Genomic DNA, 26,879 nt, shown 5'->3' on the forward strand with positions numbered 1-26,879 from the left:
AAGGTGTTCATTAGCTCACCTGTTCTTGAGTTGTTCATTAGCTTACCTGTTCATGGTGTTCATTAGCTCACCTGTTCATGAGATGTTCATTAGCTTACCTGTTCATGAGGTGTCCATTAGCTCACCTGTTCATGAGGTGTTCATTAGCTCACCTGTTCATGAGGTGTTCATTAGCTCACCTGTTCATGAGGTGTCCATTAGCTCACCTGTTCATGATGTTCATTAGCTCACCTGTTCATGAGGTGTTCATTAGCTCACCTGTTCATGAGGTGTTCATTAGCTCACCTGTTCATAAGGTGTTCATTAGCTCACCTGTTTATGAGGTGTGTTTTAGCTCACCTGTTCATGGTGTTCATTATCTCACCTGTTCATAAGGTGTTCATTAGCTCACCTGTTCATGGTGTTCATTAGCTCACCTGTTCATGAGGTGTTCATTAGCTCACCTGTTCATAAGGTGTTCATTAGCTCACCTGTTTATGAGGTGTGTTTTAGCTCACCTGTTCATGGTGTTCATTATCTCACCTGTTCATGAGGTGTTCATTAGCTCACCTGTTCATGGTGTTCATTAGCTCACCTGTTCATGAGATGTTCATTAGCTCACCTGTTCATGAGATGTTCATTAGCTTACCTGTTCATGAGGTGTCCATTAGTTCACCTGTTCATGATGTTCATTAGCTCACCTGTTCATGAGGTGTTCATTAGCTCACCTGTTCATGAGGTGTTCATTAGCTCACCTGTTTATAAGGTGTTCATTAGTTCACCTGTTCATGGTGTTCATTAGCTCACCTGTTCATGAGATGTTCATTAGCTCACCTGTTCATGAGCTCACCTGTTCATGAGGTGTTCATTAGCTCACCTGTTCATGAGGTGTTCATTAGCTCACCTGTTCATGAGGTGTTCATTAGCTCACCTGTTCATGAGGTGTTCATTAGCTCACCTGTTTATAAGGTGTTCATTAGCTCACCTGTTCTTGAGTTGTTCATTAGCTTACCTGTTCATGAGGTGTTCATTAGCTCACCTGTTCATGAGGTGTTCATTAGCTCACCTGTTCATGGTGTTCATTAGCTCATCTGTTCATGATATACTCATTAGCTCACCTGTTCATGAGGTGTCCATTAGCTCACCTGTTCATGATGTTCATTAGCTCACCTGTTCATGAGGTGTTCATTAGCTCACCTGTTCATGATATACTCATTAGCTCACCTGTTCATGAGGTGTCCATTAGCTCACCTGTTCATGATGTTCATTAGCTCACCTGTTCATGGTGTTCATTAGCTCACCTGTTCATGAGGTGTTCATTAGCTCACCTGTTCATGAAGTGTTCATTAGCTCACCTGTTCATGAGGTGTTCATTAGCTCACCTGTTCATGAGGTGTTCATTAGCTCACCTGTTCATGATGTGTTCATTAGCTCACCTGTTTATAAGGTGTTCATTAGCTCACCTGTAAATGAGTTGTTCATTAGCTCACCTGTTCATGAGGTGTTCATTAGCTCACCTGTTAATGAGGTGTTCATTAGCTCACCTGTTAATGAGGTGTTCATTAGCTCACCTGTTTATAAAGTGTTCATTAGCTCACCTGTTCATGAGGTGTTCATTAGCTCACCTGTTCATGATGTTCATTAACTCACCTGTTAATGAGTTGTTCATTAGCTCACCTGTTCATGAGGTGTTCATTAGCTCACCTGTTAATGAGGTGTTCATTAGCTCACCTGTTAATGAGGTGTTCATTAGCTCACCTGTTTATAAAGTGTTCATTAGCTCACCTGTTTATAAAGTGTTCATTAGCTCACCTGTTCATGGTGTTCATTAGCACACCTGTTCATGATATACTCATTAGCTCACCTGTTCATGAGGTGTCCATTAGCTCACCTGTTCATGAGGTGTTCATTAGCTCACCTGTTCATGAGGTGTTCATTAGCTCACCTGTTTATAAAGTGTTCATTAGCTCACCTGTTCATGGTGTTCATTAGCTCACCTGTTCATGATATATTCATTAGCTCACCAGTTCATGAGGTTTCCATTAGCTCACCTGTTCATGATGTTCATTAGCTCACCTGTTCATGAGGTGTTCATTAGCTCACCTGTTCATGAGGTGTTCATTAGCTCACCTGTTCATGAGGTGTTCATTAGCTCACCTGTTCATGAGTTGTGTTTTAGCTCACCTGTTTATAAGGTGTTCATTAGCTCACCTGTTCGTGATGTGTTTATTAGTTCACATGTTCATGAGGTTGTCATTAGCTCACCTGTTCATGAGGTGTTTTTAGCTCACCTGTTCATGAGGTATTTATTGACTCACTGAGCTGCAAGCATTTGTGATGAAAATCTTTCATTTCTGTAAACTATTAAGAATGACAGAGTTTTCAAAAAGCATTGAGCCAATCAAAGCAAACTTTGCATGTAACGTTTCTGTCTAGAATGGATTTAAGTTTATGAACATTAGGGATTCACTACCTGTCTGAAGTGGATAAAATAAAAAATTAGTAAAAGTAAGGTGTGTTGTGTTAAAAAAAAATCTCAATCGTCACTAGACCAAAAAAGACATAACTTGATGATGAATCTTATAAGATTAATATCTAAATCCTGATCGAATCTTATAAGATTAATATCTAAATCCTGATCGAATCTTATAAGATTAATATCTAAATCCTGATCGAATCTTATAAGATTAATATCTAAATCCTGATCGAATCTTATAAGATTAATATCTATTTAAATCCTGATCTTATAATATCTAAATCCTGATCGCTGAGGATAGGAGGGACCACAATGGAATTCTACAGTATTACATAAGAATAGCATAATCATTCTTCTAGAAATCTTTTCAAGAACCATTAGGGCAAAGTTTGTCCAATTTACATGGAAGCATCCACGCGAAGTAGAAACTGAAAATTGTCTAGATCAGGGTGGGGTCATATGAAAGATTCGCTGAATTACATCCGAAATTTATATTAAAAATTGTATTATGAAAAAAATCTGAAAAGTACAATGTGTCTTACCAATATGCAAGCATCCCTATGTAGTGTTCACTCAGATTTATTCACAAAAACATGCCCAGAGTATTGGAGGGGGGGGGGGTGTTCAGCATGAAAAACGCCGATATGGGAAGATAATTGATTATGTGTGAGAAAATCAACTTTACAACAGAACAATTACTTTAATACCTATGCGAAGGAAGATTACTGACTGACAGTTTGTTACCAGTATTTCACGAGAACAGCGGTGGGGACTGATGAATGATAAGAATAAATACCTACATAATGAGAAACCATGTATAACAGAATAACAAAACAATTCCTCTATGTTAACATAGACAAATCAAGTATTCGGTCGTTATTTTTGTATTTTATGAGGTATAAAGTAAAGCTGGGATAACCAATATTAGTGGCGCTGGCTGAAAATTTTTAAAACCCAGGGAACCCCCTCTGTCCCAAAAGTAATTAATCCTTAAATGCACTTTATGCAGAAAATTGGAAGGTGTGTACATTCCTTTTCTGGAATCTTAGAGAAACCTAAAGTACAGAGTCTTAGATTTCAGAAGTTTCGCAGAGCTGTGTTTGCATTTTCAGTCCGGCTAATGTTAGTATATATGTCCGCTAATCAAAAGATTCGATTTTTATTAGATTTATTTATTTTGTATTGCTTACAGGAGTTATGAGATTGCTCACTGTTCGTTATCTTCGCCTTTCATTTACTGTACACTCGTAAACAAATACAGGATGTGTGTGAAAGCGTAAACAACCAGCAACCAAGGTTCAGTAAATTAGGGTCGTGAGTGTAATGGAATATTCAGGGTCTATAGGTAGTTAATTAAGGGTCATAGGTTAAATAATATTCTAATTGAATGAGTACAATTCTGAAGATGGCAGATGTTCAGTCACAAAAGGAAGTAATTGTCTAATGTACATATATTTTGTTTTCTTGCAACATCTATAAAGTACATATTAAAGATGTCCATTATTTGAACATTTTCTTTGAATACAAGGAAACATTAGTAAATAAAAGTTGTTGCATGTATATGAACAGATCTTTTATTACACTTATTAATGCAGTATTATATGGATAAGAAAGCCTGTATGATAAAAAATACTTTTTTGTAAATTCTTTAAACGCGCCTTCTACAGATGGAGAATGACCAAAACAACCCTGCAGAAGATCCAGACATTTTACAACACCTGTCTCAGGCGCATCTTCAACATCCGATGGCCTGAAAAGATCACAAATGAAGAACTATAGAAGAGAGCAGGGCAGGAACCCATAGACATACAAATCAGACGTAGGAAGTGGGGCTGGATTGGACACACCCTAAGGAAGCCACCTTCCAGCACCACACGCCAGGCCCTGACCTGGAACCCACAGGGCAAGAGAAAGAGGGGACGTCCAAGAAACACCTGGAGCCGTGACTCAGAAGTAGAATTAAAAGCGCAGGACATGACCTGGCATGACGCCACAAAAGCAGCCCAGAATCGTGTTCGTTGGAGGACTGTCGTAGATGGCCTATGTTCCTCACGGAACGACAGGCCTAAGTAAGAAAGTCTACAGATTTCCATTTCGGTATAACAGTTCATTAATTTCATTTCACCAAGGTAAAATTCCCGTTAAAACATCTTAAATATTCTTTTTTATATAATACGTGAAAAAGCGGTAAAATAATGCATCTCTTTGTTTTAAAACTCTGCATGTATATTTCAGGCAGTTTATCAAGTGATCTCACTGATCAATCTGATGTAAAGAGGGATAACTCTAAATTTGTACAGGAAGCGCTTGGTCAATAAAAGGTAACTACGTCTTGACAAGGTCTTGTTGCTCTGGGTATATCAACCAAGAAGAGTAAACACCAAACCGAAAGTACTTTCCAGCCTGGTGAATATCGGGGTGGAACAATGGATTTCTTGTTTATTAACAGTGATTACACATAAAAGGTAAATCATTTAGTCAAATTTTAAACAGGTATTAATCCGTATATGTTCTATTTTCATTTCATACTCACACATTTTAAGATTTTACTTCCATAACGAGCTAATTTAGAATTCCTGTGGTCAGTAATTAGGAGGGTCCTACTGTACATATCATTGTAATAATCAGTGGCGGATTTAGAGGGAGCGGGTCCCCCTTAAATGTGAAAAAAAATACAGTGTAGTAGAACAAAAGCAAAAGTATAAGATTTTACAAGATACGTACAAACAAGTGCATAAAGGTTAACGAAGCTATTATTTGTATTATTTATTTATTCATTTGACTGTGTCTAAAGCATCGCTTCAATGTAGAATGCATGTAACTCGTAAAAGTAACTTTAAAATCCCCCAAAACCCTCGATCCCCCAGACTATTGCTCTCTTTAAAAATAAATCCTGGATCCACCACTGATTAGCTAAGAAGGGGTGTGTATTTATTTACGATCCTAGTCTGTATATTAAAGGGGCGCAGCCAAGATTCCATGCGAAAATTTTCATTTATATTACTTCCAGGGGTCTTGCTTACATAGCAAAGATAGGAGTGAAATACCCTTGCTGGGGGTATTAGGTTAAAAATAAAGATATTCATCTGCATGTTCTCATGAATAAAGATCTTTCTTTTTTAATTATTCAATTAATTTAAACTATTTAAAGTTCACACTTCTGATAATACAGATGATGGCCACGCCCTCCACCTGGGCACAAGATGTCATCACCTGTGACTTTCGTGACAACCCCACCCCAAAATTTTGCAACATCTGTCAAGTCAGTCTGTGTGTGGATTGCGTAAGCAAACATGTGGAAAAGTTCAAGTCCCTAGCGCATGACATCGTTCCTTTCACAAAGAGAAAAATAAAGCTTGTTTTTCCTGATTGCGAAATCCACCCCAATGAAAGATGCGAGGCCCACTGCAAAAAATGTGATGTTCCAGTTTGCCTGAAATGCATCCTCGGTTCCCACAATGGACACAGATGTGAAGACATGTCTAAGATTTTCAACAAGAAGAAAAAAAACATTGAAAAAGAAACCAAGGAAATCGAATCCACTATTATCCCTCAGTACGAAAAAAAAATGAAGAAACAGAAAACAAGCTATCCATTGCAATAACCAAGTTTGATGAAATGGACAAAGAGAAAGAAAAACACAGAAAGTTCTGGCACCAAGAAGTAGACACCATTTTCAATAAGCTCGGTTCTTTGCTCAATGCCATGAAAGAGAATCATCTGGCTGTTCTAAAATCCCACCAATCCAAAATAAAAGATCGAATTCCAAACATGACCCAAACAGTTCAACAAAGCAAAGAAATTCTGAAGTCAAAAAACGTGTCTGCAGTCACCAAGTACAAATCCAAACTCGGGGAATACAGGAAAATGCCTGCTGACATTGATGTCAAACTGCCGTCACTGAAAACCAAGACGGTCCAAGGGAGAGAACTCAGCCTGGAATTAGAAGAGTACAAGGCTACACTTCAACAGATATCATTATCCGGTCTGGCAGATGATGTCTATAAATCATCAATAAGAAAGCTATTGGACAAAGCCAGAGTGATTGCCACCATTCCTACTGGAGTTAATACTCTATTAAGTGTTGCCTGTGTGGGAGTAGATGAAACCTGGGTTAGTGGTGAAGATAAAACCATAAGACGTGTTGACATAGACGGGTCTGTACGGGACACTGTCACCACCACGTGTAAAGTCGCGCCTAATGACATCACAGTGACCAGACAGGGAGAACTGGTATACAGTGATGGTCACAATAGAACTGTGAACATTGTCAGACACGGGAGAACAGAGACACTGATAACCACACCACGGGGCTGGCATCCAGGCAGACTATGCTGTACTAAGTCAGGGGACATCCTGGTCAGTATGTTTACTGTTGATACAAGCCAATATAAAATTGTCCGTTATCAGGGACACACAGTGACACAGGAAATAGATAGAGATGAAGATGGAGAACCAATCTATAAAGGAGGGAAATATTCACTGTATGTGGTGGAGAACAACAATGGAGATATCTGTGTCTCTGATTGTAATGCTGACACCGTGGTTGTGGTGGACAAGTCAGGAAGAGTCCGATTCCGATACGACGGTACACCAGCCAGGAAGAAGAAATCATTTAATCCTGTACATATAGTGACAGACTCCATGAGTCAGATCATTGTGGCAGATATCAACAATGACTGTCTATACATCCTGGATCAGAACGGACAGTTTCTGAGATGTGTGGACAATTGTGGACTAGATTATGCTAATGGACTGAGTGTGGACAGTGAGGGGAGGTTGTGGGTAGGGTTATGTGATTCAGGAGAAGTGAAAGTGATTCAGTACATGGAGTAAACACAAATATTAACAGACATCAGATAATGACAGAGTTCACACAGTGCTCTTGATATCTAAATGTGTATTATTGAATGTTAATAGATTGCCGGTATATCTAAGTGACAATGTGTTGTTTGTTTAAAATGTAAAATAAAAAATTGTATTACATTTTGCTGTCAAAGATCTTTTCCATTCAAAACATTTCGTGTAGAGTTGCAATCTAGGCCTCACAATTAAAAAAAAAAAATCCATTAATGAACTGAATATGAAGTGTATCGATCAGTTCTCAACAAAAAACAATACGACATACATTTACAATTCTCATAATTACCCGTGACTTGTGACTGATCCAAGAGGTGTGAGTATATAGTAGTTATGTGATTGATCACTGTTCGTTATCTTCACCTTTCATTCTATTTATATTTTATTCGTACTCGATGTTTAACGAATAGTCTGGATTCAACATAGTAATTATATACTTCAGCATTATCATAAAGTCATTGACTTTGGTAGAGTTTAGACTCTCTCGACTTTGTTCATTATTAGAAATGGATCGAAAATAAATTGTAAAATTCATCAGGCAGGGACTGGAAATCGGAGATTATTTTAGTCAAATCTATGAAGCGCCAAATTAATATATAAACTCAAATAATTGAAGATATATTTAATTATTTGAAGATATAATCAATCCATTTGATGCATGCAACAATTCAATTAATGTTATATTCGATTCAGAATCATTTCGCACATTAATTGAATTCATGATAGTATTAATTATTCTGCTGAATTCATGGCACTACATACCATATAATTGAATTATTGCTCTCTTAAATTAAATCAAGGATAGCATGACAAGCGCAATAATTCTTTTATAGAGTTCATTCAAACACAGTCGACAAACAATAATGCTCTTGATATATTACTAATTATTGGAAAGGGAGATTACAGGTCAGTGGCGGATTTAAGGGGGGGGGGGCTGCCTAAAATTGTCAAAATTAAAGTAAATCATGGTCACTTGTTCAGAAAAATGTGAACGATAAAAGAAGCAATAATTTCTTCCTCTCTCGGAGAAATAAATGATAAAATCTGTTTGTGTATTGAATGGTTTTGTACTGGGAGAACTTGCTTTTTTCCAAAAACTCCTTAAAATTGCGTCATTAATTTAATTTCATTTTATTGAAAATGGCAGAAAATAGTAAAAACGACTACTTAGGAAACATATTTCAAGCCCTATTTCAAGCCTCATAAAATCTGTAAAATCCAGGAGCTGGGCCCCCACCAGGACCCACTGTCTCATAAATCCCCCCACGCAATTCCTGGATCCGCCCCTGGAGGTGGTGGAGTCATCCAGTTAAAAAAAGTTGTGACCGCCACACAAAATAAGTGGCGGTGGCCAGTTCTATACCCTGACACCTATATGTTGTACCGGCTTCCGTAGTTTTCACACGCAAGTTAACAAAGCAATGGTATGCATACTTCCTGTTTTTATTAAAAGAAGTATTTTTTAGAAATTTCCACAAGCACGATATGGAATATTATCAATATTTCGTCTGGGAAAAAAATCATACTAAAATACGACCCTCAATGTAGTGTGAATAATTTCCCATGCCTAATCTAAAATAAAATGATGTTTTTAAAAGATTTACAACTCTGTGTGAAATAACATCATCCACTACATATGGGTTGGTCGATCGTTTTTCTCACTACTCAAGGGTTGGTCGATCGTTTCTTCTCTCAAATAGCCAAAAGTTCAACCCTTCCCCTTGATTGATTAAATGTATATTCTTTAACGTTCCTCTAGAGAAGTTTGGACTCATATAGCCTAGAGACGTCACTATTGCCGGTGAAGGGCTGCAGAATTTAAACCTAGATATATATGTTCGGCGCATATGGCTTAAAAGCCATACACTTTGTATGTGCCGAGCATTGAACATGGAGGGGTCTATATCGTGCCAAACCTGCTGTGACACGGGGCCTCAGTTTTTGCGGTCTCATCTGATGGACCCTCCCGTTTAGTCACCTCTTACGACGGCAAGCAAGGAGTATTGAGGACCCCTTTTCTACCCCCCCCCTCCCAATCCTGGATCCGCACATTCAATGTACAGTTGGTTGGTTGGACATTGTTTAACGTTCCGCTGCAGAATTTTTCACTCATATGGAAACGGATGAAAAGTATGTATCTGATGAAAGTGCATCAGTACTAACTATGATTTTGACCCTTTTGTACTTCAAATGATCTTTTATTTCAAGAAATTAATGAGTTTGCTGACCTGCGCATGTACTTTACATAGGGAAATACGTGTACAAAGACTGTTCAAATATGTTTATTTGTCAGTGATTTAATGGGTCTTCTTCTGGTACGATTTACTGTATCGGTAGATGGTTAATATCTAAAGCTTACAAAATACATGAAACGATTAATTTAATCGAAATTGGAATGGGAGTGTCAATGCACGGTTCTTGTATACCAGAGAGAGAGAGAGAGAGAGAGAGAGAGAGAGAGAGAGAGAGAGAGAAATGCCAATTAATGCGTCAAGCTTCAGATGATCCACATGCTCCCCCGATTTGTAGAACAAATTCAAAAATACCCCCACCGAAACTATGAAAACACACGATAGTTAATACCAATTTTAATTAAATTTGATGCAAAAATTAGAGTAAACCAGTCGTTATTTTTTAAAAATTTCTCGCCGCCCCCATCCCATTGTTAAGATAGGATTCCATCCATCACCCCCCTTTAGGTGCTTCTGCTCCCATGCCCCCATCCTCCATTTTCAAAGTTTGAGAACAGCATCCAATTATTACAAGTAATGTCCTCATTATTTTTTCTGTGGGTTGACATAATCATGGGGCGTCTCTCAAAGTAAGAATGACCCCCAGCATACATAAGTTATTGATGCAATTATTTAACTTTAATTACGTTATAAAATGTAACTGTAAATGACAATAATCTGTTTCACATGGATGTGCCATGATTGAGGCTGATTAATCTACAAAATAAAAACAGCAATCTTTGTACAACAGTCAAAATATGAAATATCAATGAATGTTCCTGATACAAAGACGCAACGTCTCTTTGCGAAAAGTATTGGGACGAACCATCCGAGGCCAAACGGTATGGGGGCGAAACGCCCGACACACAACTGAAGAACTCTTCAGTGCAGCAAAGGTACGAAAATTCAACAATAATCTTGATTGTTGACAAGAAACAGTAGAAAAATTTTAAGGGTATCAATTCAAGCTAATCGAAAACGGGCGGAAAATTTATATGGCCAAGAATATTGCGGTAAGCTTGTTAAACAGATTACAGAAATACCCCATTTGCTGTTGAATATTAGATTTACAGGCACCTGGGACTGTGGGAATTTCATGATTTCCAGTTTTCAGGCCCTATATTAGAATATCTATCCATTCATATATTGATAATGTTAAGATTGCAGGTGGCAGAATATATCTCCCACATAACAGCACGTCACTCCTGTAGATCTCGCTATACGACAAGACCTAGTTAGAATCATTCTAAGAACAGTCTATCGCTAAATCACAGTTGTCTGTCAGGAAATGTTTACATTGTTTTATATATGAAGAGAAGGATCATATATTAAAGAATGACCTTTCTTTTGAGAAAACTTATTATTTTCTATATTGAGAAGGGTCACAGGTTTGAAACTTAAACCATAAATTTCCAGGAGCCATGTGGGCTCCTGAAATATTATTTATGGGAGCCCACAACAAAACATGCTAGCCTACATATCATGAAATATAATACAAGAAATCCATGAGACATATCAATATTTTGTGTGTGTTTCATTATACGTATAGTCATAAATAAAAGAATGTGAATATTTCGTTACAGTCCCCTGTGATTAATGTGATAATGTCCTACAGATCTGGTTTAATGATAGAATGCATCACATTTCATACCGATTGTTAAGGCGTTCTTGGCACACTGATTTTGACTGCGGATAACTCCGTTTACCTGATCAGGATATAGGGCTCACGGCGGGTGTGACCGGTCAACAGGGGATGCTTATTCCTCCTAGGCACCTGGTCCCATCTCTGGTGTGTCCAGGGGTTCGTGTTTGCCCAACTATCTATTTTGTATTGCTTATAGGAGTTATGAGATTGATCACTGTTCGTTATCTTCGCCTTGCACATACCCGCAATGTAGCAAAATAAGATTTTCACTCAGTGCATGTTTGGTGAAATGGTTAATATACAACTAGAAAAGCTAGCTCTCTAGCGAGTCAGTATAAGTACCCTCTTATACTGTCCACTACACAATCAATAAACTTACCTTCTCCACTGAATTGCCATATATTCTATTGTAATTAGCGTGGAAAGAGAACTAAATCCTGCGGGTTTGAATTTTGCTGTGTACAGCTTCCATTTTACCGGAACTTGTCATTGGGTGGGTGTAAATGTAGTCCGGGACAGATAGATGTTTTGCACACGCGGTGCCGCCATATTTAATTACCTAATTATATATGCGTGTCAAAGGTCATAGGGGAAAAACGACGTAATCATGGAAGCAGCCTTTTGACAAATCAACGATGTATTGCTTTTCCCCCTAAAGTTTTTAATGAGTTATCCCTTATTTTATGATACAATTTGTTTACATAATAGGTAAAGATGACCCAAGGTTTACTTTAGCATATCTTTTATGGAAAAGTTCCTTTCAAGAATTTCTATGAGAAACTATTTATTGGCACGATAGTTGCTTTTCATACCCATGTTTGAAGATTCCATTTCAAAATAAAACAATCATTTTTACACTTAAAAGTCTTAATTCTGAATTGCACAAAAATGTAAAATTTCGATAATACCCCTCTACCGACTACTAGATCCATTGTATTGAGATGTTTTTAGGGGGGGGGGTATTCAATATTCCTTATTAATGGTAATTTTACAAAGAGAATAGATTATAATGCATTACAACAAATCACGGCAGTATTATCCAGGCACGTCGTAGCGTCCCTTATCAAGGGGGGGGGGGGGAGGGGGGAGGGTTTACAAAATATGAATATTGACAACTACTGCGATCTATACAGAGAATATTTTTAAAAAGAAAATTTTACAAAAAAGGGGGCGAGATTATTCGCACGACGACCGACAACAATTTTTGAAAAACACTTGTAGTCTACATAGTTAGTGAAAGTCATGAATAATTCAGGGCTTTTCTAACCCCCTTCTCTCCTTACACTCGTCAAATACACCCCCATCTCCTTACAATCGTCTACCCCCCTCCTTTTCCTTACACTTGTCTTATACACCCATTTCTCCTTACACTCGTAAAGAGAAGGCGGTGGTTTTAATCAGACTGCTGAAAATGGATTGACTAACAGTTGGGTATTGGGTGGTTTATAGTTAGTATCCTTATTATTTGCAATAAAGTGTCTAGCTTTAATATATATAGGCCTACATATGTTATACCTAAAAGTGAACTTTGAACTGGTCATTTGTCAAAGTTAGAGATAAATTAAATAATTGTGTAGACATCTCGTTTGATTTTTTTTTAACTTGTTAGAAGCTTATAAGATTTAAAATCATCCAAATTAAATATATCTCTAACTCTGTCTCATGGGCAAGTAGAAGAAATTTATAATTGGGAAAAGAATATCGTGCGGATAGGAGCTCTAATATAATCTAAGAAAATTATTGGCACTTCAGTCATGCTCATAGACACTTAAAAAAAACCCTCGTAAAACTTACTTAAATCCAAATTTCAAAATCCTTAATTGTGTGAGGGGTGACTTAATTCATAGGTTCAAACTTAATTACTAGATCTACTCAGTATTGCATACCACAAAATAGAGAGAGAGAGAAGAGGGGGGGGGGTAAGCCGATAAATCAAACCACTTTGTCATTTAAAAAAAAAGACACATTGTCAATAAAATTATTGAACTGTTATCACTTCTCTATGCAATGTACTACTTCACTGGGTTAATTTTAGAGAGCTAATGACTGTAATTCGATAGAAAACATCGCAAGTGAAAGTAGCAGACATAAACAAACTATACTTCACCAGCTCAAATTAAACAAATGTGAATGAAACATTCTAATATGCAACTCTTAGTGGTAACTTTAAAGTGTGTTTTTTACGAATGTTATAATTTTATCATCTTACATGCTTAAACAAACTATATCTCACCAGGAAAATGTTGGTGAGCAGCCGTCGTCGTTCGCTGTTTCACATTGACAAAGGACCCGGATGTAAGATCCCCCCCTATGACCTTTTGATCTAGCATGACGTTATAGTGTGCAAAACATCTATGTCCCACGATCTCCGATATTGATGTTCGCTGATTTATCATTATACGTTGGTTTTTCTTCAAATATCTTACTAAGTGTGTTTTAAGACGATCACGAAGAATCTTCATTGTGACTTTGGTGTATGGAAATTGCCTAATTACTTAATAAATGGCTTTTATTTATTCTTTAGGGTGTAAAAGTAGTCCCGAAGATTTTATGAAGAAAACGCATTTCCGGTTTTTGTTTTCGTCTTGTTAATAATTAAAATAAAGTTTTTAAGGTATTTTACTTTGCTGCTCATTTTGCTTAGATATTGTTTGATATCATAACAAAAGGATTTACTAAATATTCAACATGTTATATGAATGCTCGTCCTTCATTTTATGGGACATCGTTTCGATGGTTGAATCGACAAGACTAGTCTAAAATAAAACCGGAACAATGTGACAGTTTGAACTCGTTTTATGAATAGCTAGGTAATATTGTTTTGAAGTACACGTTTAGTAAGGGAATTTAATTATAGCTGATATATAAAGTATTATGAATAATAAGTAAATCAAATGATAAAAAGACTTGGTATTTACATATCCTGTTGAATATATCAGCTGTCCTCTCTACGGAATAGATCTACATGTAACATTTTGTATTGAATATACTTGTTTATATTTGAAATTCTCTCTTCAATATCATTTAAATTGTGTAGGTAAATACTTAATTCTAGCATTACTATTAATTAATACATGTTTTTACTAATTAATGGCATTAAAAGAGCGTTGCTATCCAGATTATTTATCGTCTAAAATAATTATTCAAATGCAGAAGCGCGCACATGATTTAAGAATTAAATAGATTAATCCTGTTTTACTTGATTGGTTAACGAAAGTTTGCCACCACCCATTCTCTAAATTATCCAAATTAGTTATATAATGCAGATACACGCACATGATAAATGATGAGAATTGAAATTTAATAGTCAAATACTTTAACGTTATTGGATTGGGTGTCAAAGTTTTCCCCCATTAATATTGAAAATTAAAATGTGAGAAATGTGCTTATTAATTTTCAAGTTATTCTATTTTGAGTTTGTAACGAAGTGATATATCAATGTTGTAAATATTGATAATAAATGCCACCCCTTACCTGAATGCGGATTTAATGTTTTTATCTCATTCCGGTTCTTTTATTAATATCTCAATTAACTGCGATGTCCCGAGGGAAGAAAGGGATAAAAAAGCGTTTACTATATTAATCAGTGTAATCATAAATAACCAGAAATAAGGATGTCTTAGGATTATCAACAGGGCACAATACTTAAAGATTATATGTGTTTTATACATAAACGAGGCGAAAACAAAAATCGGAAATGCGTTTTCTTTCTAAAATTTTCGGGACTACTTTTACACCCTAAAGAATAAATAAAAGCCATTTATTAAATAATTAGGCAATTTCCATACACCAACGTCACAAAGAAGATTCTTGGTGATCGTCTTAAAATATACTTAGTAAGATATTTGAAGAAAAACCAACGTATAATGATAAATCAGCGAACATCAATATCGGACATTGCGGGACTACATTTACACCCACCCCTGTCATTGCATATGAACTCAGCTCCCAAATAGGGAGGTTTGACCTTTTACAGAAAATGTTATTACGATCTCAACTACGTCGTTATTTTAAGTGAAATTGAATTTACAGTTTCAAGGAAATGCTGTAAATCAAGAAATATAAGTTAAGTAACATTGTAACATCAAATTGAATTAATGTGAAGCTTTAAATATTTTTTGGATGAAAATTGCTTTGATTAGGCCTGATTTGATGAAGAAAATTAAACCAAAGTGCACTGGTAAACACATCTTTTCCCTCAACCACTGCAGGGAATATTTTTGTCTGTTTTTAATTCATCTTTCTATTCTACAGTGTAATTCTGTGTCCACTGCTCATCGTACTCTTTTTGTCTTCAAGTTCTTTCTGAAAGGTACGTTTCACTGTTTTCCATATATAGTAGTGGGCGGTTCTTCATTGAACATTCATTTTCGAAAACAGAAGAGTGTTCCAATGACCGTTTCCAGTAAAATGGCAGTCAATTTGAATCGAGAAAAGTGACATTTATAAGTATTCAGTGTACAATATTATTTTACGATTTTTTTTTACAGTGTAAAGGACTTACGAATTATCAATGATGTTAGTTGTGTTCAATTTTAATTTTAAATTTAAGTATTTATTCCTTGGTGATTTTAAGATTGTTTTGGAGTGAAAAACAGCTGAAAATTACTATTTTTGATAAAAATGTTCAACTAAAAACGAGGTGGGGGATGTGCATCCCTCTTTAGATCCTCAACTTGAGGCAGGTTCTTCACAGATGACTATAACAAAGGTCTACCTGGATGCAGGAAATTTGTCATTGAACTTGTACGTACAGTTTTATCTAAACATTTAAGCCACTCTTTTGACAATCATGACAAAGCATGCAATCATAAGGAAAGACAACTATTCCACAACCACACACTTCCTCAATTTCAGACACAATAACATGTAGGTCATTTCATATTCTATTTTTAGTACAGAACTATCTAGATGATGTATCACCTTCTATAATTTATGCTGTATTCTTTTATGATTACATTTATAAGGATATTGAGCTCACTTCTGAAGTGGGTCATATTGAAATTTGATTTTGATTTCATGATTGAAAGCTCTTAGTATCATTATTTTTATTTTGTATACATGTATGTTTGTACAGTAAATGAATAATTTGCCTCTTTACACTATAAAACTATGACATTGATATAACTTTGGTTTAATCATGAAATAATAGGAGGAACATTGAGAATGTCGGGCTCGGTTTTAGTGAGTCGGTCGATGGTGGAGGGTTGGAGTTTCCGATTAGGGGAGGATCCTTGAAATTCTGAGTGTAATGGAGCCAAATCCTGACTTGTGAAATTGTGCTTTGAAATATTAGATTTCTGAGGTTGTTGTTTTAACGCATCTGTTTATGAGATGTTTATTAGCTCACCTGTTCATGAGGTTTTTATTGACACACCTATTCATGAGGTTTTTATTAGTTCACTTGTTCATGAGGTGTTTCATAGCTTATCTGTTCATGGCATATTCATTGACTCACCTGTTCATGGGGGTGTTTATTAGCTAACTTGTTCATCAAGTGTTTATTGACTCACCTGTTCATCAGGTGTTTATTGAATCACCTGTTCATGACGTATTTCTTGGTTCACCTGTACATGAGGTTTTCATTAGCTAACCTGTTAATGAGTTGTTTTAGCTCACCTGTTCATGAGGTGTTTTTTAGCTCAACTGTTCATGAGTTGTTTTAGCTCACCTGTTCATGAGGTGTTTTTTTTTTAGCTCAACTTTTATGAGGTGTTTATTGACTCACTGAGTTGCAAGTATTTGTGATAAAAATCTTTCCTTCTGTAAACTATTCACATTTTATACTTCAAAAAGCATAGAGAAACCAAACTTTGCTTATTGCATTCCTGTTTAAAATGGATTTAATTTTAGGAACATTAAGGATCCACTCCCTGTTAAAAGTGGACAAAATTAAAAATTACCAAAAGTAGGATTAGGTGTTTTAAAAGAAATCTAAAGACTCACTCTATTAAAGCAAAAAAAAAAAAAAAAAACAAAACAAAAACAAAAACAAAAAAAAAAAACAAAAGAAAAAACAACCCCCATAACTTATGAAGAAGCAAAGCTTTCTTATAAGATCAATATTTAAATCCTGATCACTGAAGATAGAACAGGCAACGATGGAGTTCTAAAGTTTTACATAAGAATATTTCAGAAATCTTTTTGAGAACCACTAGGGCACAGTTTGTCACATTGATATGCAAACATCCATGCGTAGTACAGACTGAAGTTTGTCTAGATCAAGGTGGGGACATGGTGAATATTCGATGAATTGCATCATAATAATTTTCTTTCAAACATTTTCTTATAAAAAATATCAGAAAAATACAATATGTCCCACCAAAATGCAAGCATCCCAATATAGTGTTCACTCAAGTTTATTTACAAAAACATACCTAGAGTATGGGGGGCATGAAAAACGCCCATATGGTAAGACAAGTTATTTTGTGGAAAAAAATGACTTTACGACATAACAATTATTTTAATACCTTGCCATGCAAAGAAAGATTAATGACAGTTTGTTACCACTATTCCACGAGAACAGCTGTTGGGACTGATGAATGAATAATAAGAATAAATACATACATTATGAGAAACCATGTGGAAGAGAATAACAAAACAATTGTGATCTCATTAGATATAAAATATAGCTAGAATAACCCACAGAATTAAGCTAAACAACCTCAAAACAAAACCCTAGAGCCTGCAGACTCTCAGCCTATCCCAATTTTAAAAATCCTGGATCCGCCACTCTCTCCATATCAAACATGTGGAAAATGTTGGAAAATATGTAATTACGGTAAAAAATGACTTTTATGTAATGTGTATGTTCTATTGTGTATATTTTGGGTAAGTAAAATATGGTAAATATATATGTTTCGTATAACATGTTAGATTTGTTTCTTTCACGTTTGATGGATGTTGGGTATGGGAATTTTTTTGGGAGACCTCATATTGATGTTTCTTATCATCGCTGTCTTGGGTGGAAATTTCCGATCAGGCAAACTTAAGATGATCTAATGTTTTGTTGTAGTGCCCCGTACTTAGCCTATTACATGGGTGACCAGTCACAGCGCTCCGTTAGGGAGCTTTGGTCATTTGTTTGCTTGGAGTGCAACGACTGCTCAAGTATTTGTGTACACAAAGAACATTAATTTGATACCCAACATCCACCCTCCACATCCTCCTTTGTTATGCAACTTTGATATGTGTGAGATGTTTTATTTGTAAAGCCCACCTTATTTGATTCCAGGCAGCTCTATTTCGATATTTCATTATGTGTTGTAGGGGGTCAGATTGCATAACCATACCTATGTGATACACATGTTCTTGTATTTTTTCTCTCGACTCATTCTGACCCCCATTAGCCATTCTATTATATGACTTCGTCATTTTCAAAATAAATAACATTTTTTTCAATTCCCATTACTGTCCTGTTTTCACTACCTTTATCAAGTAACAAGCAAGGGCTACTTGGCAAGTGATATTAACTAAGGAAGATAAAGTAGTCTTAATACACATGTTTTGTACTCTATGAAGAAAATATCGCGATGTATATATTTAACTACTTGCTCTTTAAATATTTTACCCTCGATGTCCCGAAGTTTTCTCTCGGTCTTATCAAGTTTGAGATAACGTGGCTTGAATGTATTTAGAAAAGTGTTCCGTAAAAAACGAGTATCCATAGATTGGCTGAAATATAACGAAAAACTTAGAATAAATAGAGTTCTTTAATTTGTAGTTCAAACTCAGAAATAGAGTAAAGTTTGCGTGGTGACATGTATTAATGCTTAGAGTGACCAGGCCTTGGATATTCTATCAAGATTTTAATGAATTATGTGCTGCCCAAACATTAACTATTTTATGACTTCTTTACAAGCAACAAGACATTATAGTAGATAAAACTTGTTGCTTAAATTGTCATATAATTTCCTGGTGAATGGAAAGAAATTTCTTACACTTAGTAATGGAGCATTTGAGGAATTTTATATTTGAATAGCAAGGCTCTGTATGATGAAAATAATTTGGGTGAAATCTTTAAACTCGCCTTTCACAGATACAGTATTGTGGTTGTCAAAAGTTTTCCATTTAGTATGTTTAGCCATTAGTACCAAAGTTAATTTCCTCCTACATCCTAGTTAAGGAGGTTCGCACCCGAGATTTGGAGTAATGTTTTTTGGGAAGCGTATTTTTCATTTCTACATTGAAGGAGAATTGGGAAATTAAAAAGACAAACTGGAGTCACAACGCTTGTTATTGAGATGATACAGTGCTCTAAACATGACCTTTTTGCACTTAAGATTTATTTATATCTATTGATGTCAACACAACAAAAGCAACATAAATCAATCATTACATAAAATAGATACACAATAATGCCTTCTAACACTACAGATAAAAAAGATTAATTAATACTAGTAATGCATCTGTCTGTTTTGAAACTTTGTATACACATGTATATTTCATGCAATTCATCTCCCAAGCGTATGTAAAGAGGAATAAATCTAAATTTGTGCAGGACGCTCTTTATATCAATACCATCCAAACCGAAAGTACTTTCCAGCCTGGTGAATATCGGGGCGGAGCGATGGACGTTTTGTTGATTACCAGTGATTACACATAAAAGGTAAATCATTTAGCCAATATTTATACAACACAGTATTTATAAGTTATAATATCTTTTGCACGGTATTAAATTAACTAATTTGGAATTCTGAAAGTTAAGTTAAGTTAATGGCGGATTTAAAGGGGGCGGGTCCTACGTTTTTGACGAGAACACAGTCTAGGCTTATTAGAACAACAGCAAAAGTATAACATTTAACATTACACGTATAAACCAGCGCATCTCAAAACAAACAAATCGATTATTTGTTGCATGTGTTTATTTGTGTTGTTATGTACGAGTATTTATAAAGTATAGCTAGAATGACTCATAGAAGTAACCTAAAAAGTCTCAACACCCTGGAGCCCCAAGACCGCCAGTCCTGGATCCGCCACTGATTACTGTGGAATCATCATTGTTCGTGGGGGATTGATGTTCGTAGATTTCGTGGGTCACTCTTACTCACGAATTTACATGTCCTCTCTTTTTTAAACCAAGTAGAGTTGTCTCTCTTAGTGATATTGTGTCGTTTACCCACGAAATTACATCACCACGAGTCAGGAAAATGTTGCTTACCCACGAACATCGGCCCCCACGACTTAAAATGATTCCGCAGTATTTCATACGAATGATATAATTCTTTAACAAAGACAAAAGTAACTAAGAAAAGAGTGGTGCTTTTTGTTTTACGATTATAGTCAGTTTATTAAGGGGGCGTAGCCACGATTTCATCCGAAATTAAAAACAAAAACAAAACAAAGCCTAGGTTTAAATGACACTGGATACAATGTATGATATTGGGTATTTCACACAGTCAAGTCTATTGTTTCCTGGGTGGTACAGCCTTGGTTAGTGCCTTTATTTGTTAAGAAAATTCATATTTTCAACAAATTGACTAATAACAATATATATGTAGTCATAACAGACGTGTACACTATTGCAAGATTAACATGAAACTTTTAACGAAAGTCTTTAGCTTTCGATAACTTCCAGAGTGTATATAAAGAGAGCAAGACACGAGCCTTACTTAACAAAAAAATGTGGGCTCTGTAACGAACAACTGACATTTAAATTTTAGTTAAACATTACAAATACCTTATAGATAATGTATCTAAACTGACAACGTTTTGGGGGAATCAAATCGTAACCATATTCTCTATAAAGATATATATAATGTAGGTTGTGAGTCCTATACCCAGACCCGTGTCATGATTATAGGTTATATACTTTGTATGGGAAAATATGACGACCGAATCCTTTGGCGCCTAGACGGACCTCGCAAACTCGGTCTGTTCATGACAAAAAACGAGGTTGCCATATTTTCCCATACAGAGTCTATAACCTTTTTAGCTCACCTGAACCAAAGGCTCCCGTGAGAGTTTCTGATCAAAATGTGTCCGTTGTCTGTCGGCGTCGGCGTTGTCGTTGTAAACTTTGCACATTTTCATCTTCCTCTCCAAAACCACTGGGTGAATTTCAACCAAACTTGGCCAAACGCATCCTTGGGTGCAGGGTTTTCAAGTTTGTTCAAATGAAAGGCCAGGCCCCCTTCAAAGGGGAGATTATCACGTAAATCCAAAATTAGGGTAAGGTCATTTAAAAATCTTCTTCTTAAGAACCACTAGACCAGAGGAGCTGACATTTATACAAAAGCTTCCTGACATAGTGCAAATTCAAGTTCGTTCAAATCATGGTCCCCGTGAGTAGGATGGGGTCACAATAGGGAATCAATTTTTTACATAGAAATATATAGGAAAAATCTTTAAACATTTTCTTCTCAAGAACCAATGAGCCAGAAAAGCTGACATTTACATCAAAGCTTCCTGACATAGTGCAAATTCAAGTTTGTTCAGACCATGGCCCCCGGAGGTAGAATGGGGCCACAATAGGGGATCAAAAGTTTTACATAGAAATATATAGGGAACATCTTTAAAAAAATTCTTCTCAAGAACCAATGAGCCAGAAGAGCTGACATTTGCATGAAAGCTTCCTGACATAGTGCAGATTCAAGTTTGTTCAAATCATGGCCCCAAGGGTAGGTTGGGGCCACAATAGGGGATCAAAATTCTACATAGCAATATATCGGAAAAAATCTTTCAAAATCTTCCTCTCAAGAACCAATGAGCCAGAAGAGCTGAGATTTACATAAAAGTTTCCAGACAAAGTGCAGATTCAGGTTTCTTCAAATCATGGTCCCAGGGGTAGGTTGGGGCCACAATAGGGGATCAAAGTTTTACATAGGAATAATATAGGGAAAATCTTTGAAAATCTTCTTTCTCAAGAACCAATGAGCCAGAAGAGCTGACATTTACATGAAAGCTTTATGACATAGTGCAGATCCATGTTTGTAAAAATCAGAACCTCTGGGGGTAGGTTGAGGACACAATAGGGACTAGGGTTTCACATGCAATGTATATAAGGAAAGTCTTCAGATAAGGGCCAAGGTGACTCTGGTGAGCGATGTGGCCTATGGGCCTCTCGTTATTATATACTTTCAATTTCATTTAGAAACTAACAATAGTTTTATTTTTAACAATTTCTTTATTGGTTTAACTGAGTAAAAGCTGAAAATTTTCAAAATTAACAGCGCAGTTCCGGCTTTTGTATTGATTGTGACGTAATGTTTGCGGGCATATATCGTGTGATATTATAAAGAAAATATTTCGTCAGAACAACTATTCACTGCATTGACCCTAGTGGCCGACTCCATCAAATTCGGTCCTAATTTAAGGCACTTCAGTTAAAGCGAGAGACATTTCGATACGAGTGAAATGTTGGAAAATGATTATATTCCTCAGCATGCACACATGAATAAAGATTGATTTAATTATTTAATTACTTTGAATTATTTACAGCTCACGCCTCTGATAAGACAGACGATGGCCACGCCCTCCACCTGGGCACAAGACATCATTACCTGTGACCTTTGTGATAACCCAACCCAGCAATTCTGCAACAGCTGTCAATTCAGTCTGTATGTGGATTGCGTCAGCAAACATGTGGAAAAGTTCAAGTCCCTAGCGCATGACATCGTTCCTTTCACAAAGAAAAATAAAGCTCGTGTTCCCTGACTGTGAAATCCACTCCGACGAAAGATGCGAGGCCCACGTTTTCCTTCACTCTGCTATTTGTACAGTAGACGACGGATATCTCTGAGTTGACTATTGTTCATCATAATATTGACAATCACCGATGGGGCCACTTCCAAGCAGATTATACGATATTGACTATCATCGATGGGGCCACTTCCATGCAGATGATGACGTCAGTGATGATGTGGAACCAGTTTTGTATCTTGATAACAATAGGGTTTAAATTGTAGGAGATTTAAATGCAAGTTGTAGGTGGGGCAAAAAATCACTGTGAGATTTAAATGTCAGTGGTAGGCGGGGCGAAAAAAAAAGCACTGGGAGATTTAAGTGCTAGTGGTAGGTGAGACAAAAAATCACTGGAAGATTTAAATGCTAGTGGTGAGCGGGACAAAAAAAAATCAATGGAGATTTAAATGCTAGGGCTGGGCAGGGCAAAAAATCACTGAAAGATTTAAATACTAGTGGTAGGCTGGGCAAAAAAAAATCACTGGCAGATTATAATGCGAGTGGTAGGCGGGAAAAAACAACCGACAATTACATTGCGGGAAATTAAAGTGCTGTATGGCTGTAGATGGCAACAGATGTGCTCCCACATTTAATCATTCCATATAAGAATATGTATGTATGGTACTAATTTATGTCGGAGATCACAACCAAAGCTAGTTTGCATATGTTTGTTTATTTCTTACCTTATGCAATACATTTGTATTTTATTTCATATTCCTTATTTTACATTTTATGAATCCAATTGTACAATATATTTATATACTGCTTTTATCACTTGTGGCATTTTACACCCCTGCATTGTAAATACTCAGCAGTCGTTGATTCATGCTGTGTCATTTTACGTCCCTGCATTGTAAACACTCAGTAGTCGTTGATTCATGCTGTGTCATTTTATACCCCCTGTGTTGTAAATACTCAGTAGTCGTTGATTCATGCTGTGTCATTTTAAGTCCCCGCATTGTAAATACTCAACAGTCGTTGATTCATGCTGTGTCATTTTACACCCCTGCATTGTAAATACTGAGTAGTCATTGATTCATGCTGTGTCATTTTACGCCCCCGCATTGTAAATACTCAGTAGTCGATGATTCGTGCTGTGTCATTTTACGCCCCCGCATTGTAAATACTCAGCAGTCGTTGATTCATGCTGTGTCATTTTACGCCCCCACATTATAAATACTCAGTAGTCGTTGATTCATGCTGTGACATTGTACGCCCCCACATTGTAAATACTCAGTAGTCGTTGATTTATGCTGTGTCATTTTACGCCCCCGCATTGTAAACACTCAGCAGTCGTTGATTCATGCTGTGTCATTTTACGACCCCGCATTGTAAATACTCTGCAGTCGTTGATTCATGCTGTGTCTGTGTCATGTTTACTTTCAAAGGGATGTGAAGATGTAAGTTATATTTTCTCAAGACATTTAAAACAAACATTCTGAGGTCTCTTGTACAGTTTCAAAATTTTTATTTTGAATTTGAAAAGTGCTGATCATGACATGCATGCCTTTAAAGGACTAAGCAGTTTTTAATGTGTCATCATAGTATATTTTTAATTAATAAATATTTTATATATCATTTGTCAAATAATCTACATGCTGTATTAAAATTTGATTTTTGAATGAGCATTGAAAGAAATTCTATGTACTTCCTTTCCTGTGCTGTTTATTACATTGGCATTGTATTTGTTTTCTCTCCAGATGTAAGAGTTCTATCATGGTTATGTATTTACTGAATTCTCTGTACACTTGTAAGCTGTCTGATGATGTGAGAATGTCCCTGTTCAAAATCACTGTCATACCGTGAAAAGGTCAACAGACTGTTGTAAAATTAGTGTTAAATCTAGAGGGGGCACACATATCATATGTTCAAAAGGGCACTTTTCTTAGCGGCAAGACAATTTCGGGGCACTTTTATTCTATCATACTTTGAAAGTGATAGAATAATCATTTAGCCTCTTTAAAAGTTAATACCTGCTGCCTTGATTTTAAACTTTTCAATCAACTTAAATAAAAAAAACCAACAGCTTATATTAAATATTTTTAGAAATTATAGAAAAAAGGGCATGGTGCAATTAAAAAGGGCATGACGCCAGCCAAGAAGGGCATGGTGTGGCACCATGCTAGTTTGCTTGATTTAACACTAAAAATGTTGCAGAAGCCTTGAGCTGAAGCATGTATGTCATTTCAATGCTTTCAATGAAATGCAGGGGGTATACTAGAATCAGGTTGTCCGTCTGTCTGTCCGTCCGTCTGTAGACGCAATGGTTTCCGGACTCTAAAGCATTATCCTTTCCACCTACCGTCACCATATCATATATATGGACTACCCATGGGATGAAGATGTTCCCTATCGATTTTGGGGTCAAAGGTCAAACGCACTGGACATTGAAGTAGGAATATGGTTTCCGGGCTCTAAAGCGTTATCCTTTCCACCTACAGTCACCATATCATACATATGGACTACCCATGGGATGAAGATGTTCCCTATCGATTTTGGGATCAAACGGTCAAAGGTCACGAGCACTGGATATCGAAGTAGCAATATGGTTCGGTTTGTCGTGCCATTTCTTTTTTGCACTCAGAAAAGAGGTAGTTTATACCTATTATCAACACCCTTTGGGAGATTGGGGTAAGCGGGGGGTATTCTTAGTGAGCATTGCTCACAGTACCTCTTCTTCAGCATTGATGTGATCATACTGAATCAGTGAAATTAACCCGTGTTCACAATTTTCTTTAAGGATAAGTTTATAAGATGAATTTGTTGCAGGAAATCTTGTCATTGGACTTGTACATACAGTTTTATCTAAATATTCAAGCCACTCTTTTCACAATTATGACAAAGTATGCAATCATAAGTAAAGACAACTCTTCCACAACCAGGAACTTCCTCAATTTCAGATGTGATAATAACATGTAGGTCATTCCATGTTCTATTTATAGTACAGAACTATCAAGATGCAGTAACACCCTCTAATTTCTATGAGTTTTGCTGTATTCTTTTATAATTACATTAATTAGGATATGGAGCTCACTTCTGAAGTGGGTCATATTGAAATTTTATATTGATTTTATGATTGAAAACTCTTAGTATCATTATATTTATTTTGTATACATGTATGTATGTAGTAAATGATATGCCTTTTTACACAATAAAACTATGACATTGATATAACTTTGGTTTAATTATGATATGATAGGAGGAACGATAAGAATGTTGGGCTGGGTTTTAGTAACTGTTGATGGAGGAGGGTTGGAGTTTATGATCAGGGGAGGATCCTTGAAATTCTGAGTGTAATGGAGCCAAAATTGTGCCTTGAAATATTCCGATGCTGATGTTGTTATTATCTCAGCTGTTTATGTCGTGTGTTTATTTGTTTCTCTCTTCATGAGGTGTTCATTAGCTCACCTGTTAATAAGGTGTTCATTAGCTCACCTCTTCATGAAGTGTTCATTAGCTCATGAGGTGTTCATTAGCTCACCTGTTAATAAGGTGTTCATTAGCTCACCTCTTCATGAAGTGTTCATTAGCTCATGAGGTGTTCATTAGCTCACCTGTTTATAAGGTGTTCATTAGCTCACCTGTTCATGAGGTGTTTAATGACTCACTGAGCTGCAAGTATTTGTGATGAAAGTCTGTCCTTCTATAAACTATTAAGAATGGCAGAGTTTTCAGAAAGCATCGAGCCAATGAAACCAAACTTTGTATGTAACATTTCTGTATAGAATGGATTTAAATTTATAAAAATTAGGGATTCACTACCTGTCTGAAGTGGATAAAATAAAAAATTAGTAAAAGTAAGGTGTGTTGTGTTAAAAAAAATCTCAATCGTCACTAGACGAAAAAAGCCATAACTTGATGATGAATCTTATAAGATTAATATCTAAATCCTGATCGAATCTTATAAGATTAATATCTAAATCCTGATTGAATCTTATAAGATTAATATCTAAATCCTGATCGAATCTTATAAGATTAATATCTAAATCCTGATTGAATCTTATAA

General features: G+C 36.1%; 1 protein-coding gene and 1 pseudogene across 4 annotated transcripts in view; both read left to right on the forward strand.

Annotated features, from left to right (window-relative positions):
* The window catches only part of LOC125661245 (uncharacterized), a 211,627-nt gene that overhangs the window by 82,096 nt on the left and 102,652 nt on the right, over nt 1-26,879 (forward strand). The window lies entirely within an intron of this gene.
* LOC125661239 (uncharacterized) lies at nt 4,087-7,525 on the forward strand (annotated as a pseudogene).

This window comes from Ostrea edulis, chromosome 8 (assembly GCF_947568905.1).
Source record: "Ostrea edulis chromosome 8, xbOstEdul1.1, whole genome shotgun sequence".
Classification (NCBI taxonomy): Eukaryota; Metazoa; Mollusca; class Bivalvia; order Ostreida; family Ostreidae; genus Ostrea; species Ostrea edulis.